Source organism: Mus caroli, chromosome 5 (assembly GCF_900094665.2).
Source record: "Mus caroli chromosome 5, CAROLI_EIJ_v1.1, whole genome shotgun sequence".
Lineage (NCBI taxonomy): Eukaryota > Metazoa > Chordata > Mammalia > Rodentia > Muridae > Mus > Mus caroli.
The window spans coordinates 115382285-115383403 of NC_034574.1; the positions used below are offsets into that span (position 1 = coordinate 115382285).

Below are 1119 nucleotides of genomic sequence, written 5' to 3' on the forward strand. Positions count from 1 at the left end.
GTTGTGAGCCACCATGTGGTTGCTGGGATTTGAACTCTGGACCTTCGGAAGAGTAGTCGGGTGCTCTTACCCACTGAGCCATCTCACCAGCCCCCGAACATAGTATTCTTATTTAGCAGATATAAAAAGATTTGGGGTAAAATACGGTGATGAAAGACTAGGGAGACAAGAAAGGACAGTCTACTTGGTTTTATTCTTTGGGTTTTTTGAGAGTTTGTCTACTCTTGGCTGTCCTGGAACTCGACTCTGTAGACCAGGCTGGCTTAGAGCACAGATCTACCTGCCTCTGCCTCCCAAGTTCTGGGATTAAAGGTATGTGCCACCACTGCCCGTTGACAGCCTACTTGTTCATTAGAATGTAGGTCTAGTTTATTTAAAAAAAAAAAAAAAAAAAAATTAAGGCTTCTGTATTTGTGTTAAAAACCAGTTTAATTAACAAGGCTAAATTTCATTTCTCGTTTGCTAAATGCATAAACTCTAGAGCCATGTAGCCAGGGTTTGGATCTCACCTCAACTACTTACTGGCATATAACCTTGGGCAAGCTATTTCAGCTTCTTTGTGCCTTAGTTTCTGCATCCATAAAATGGGTATCATGATTATTAAAGCCTGGAATATAATTTGAATAAATCCCAGCTTATAAGTTATATACCTTAAGTTGTGAAAAACACAGGTTTAAGGGATTATTGTAGCATTTGTGCATTCTTGTCTGTACAGTGCTTGTGTGAAGGTCAAAAGAGAACAGCTGGTGGACAGGAGTTACCTCTTTCCATGATGTGGGATCCAGTGATAGATTCCAGACTTGTTGGCAAGGACCTTTACCTGCTGAGCCATCTCACCAGCCGAGGATTAATTATTGCTTAAAGCATGTCCTGAAGAACCCTTATAGAAATTAAGTCAGTAAAGCAGTTTGACAGCTTCCAGGTTACATCAACTGAATTCTGTTTTAAGCACCATTGCAGTGTCACAGGTTGATGAGAAACTTTTTTTTAAAGATTTATTTATTTATTATATGTAAATACACTGTAGCTGTCTTCAGACACACCAGAAGAGGGCGCCAGATCTTGTTACGGATGGTTGTGAGCCACCATGTGGTTGCTGGGATTTGAACTCTGGACCTT

The 1119-nt window shown here is 40.4% G+C and overlaps 1 protein-coding gene across 2 annotated transcripts in view; it reads left to right on the forward strand.

The window, feature by feature from the left end:
* Vps29 (VPS29 retromer complex component) overlaps window positions 1–1119 on the forward strand; it is a 9623-nt gene that overhangs the window by 6957 nt on the left and 1547 nt on the right. The gene's annotated exons all lie outside the window — the stretch shown is intronic.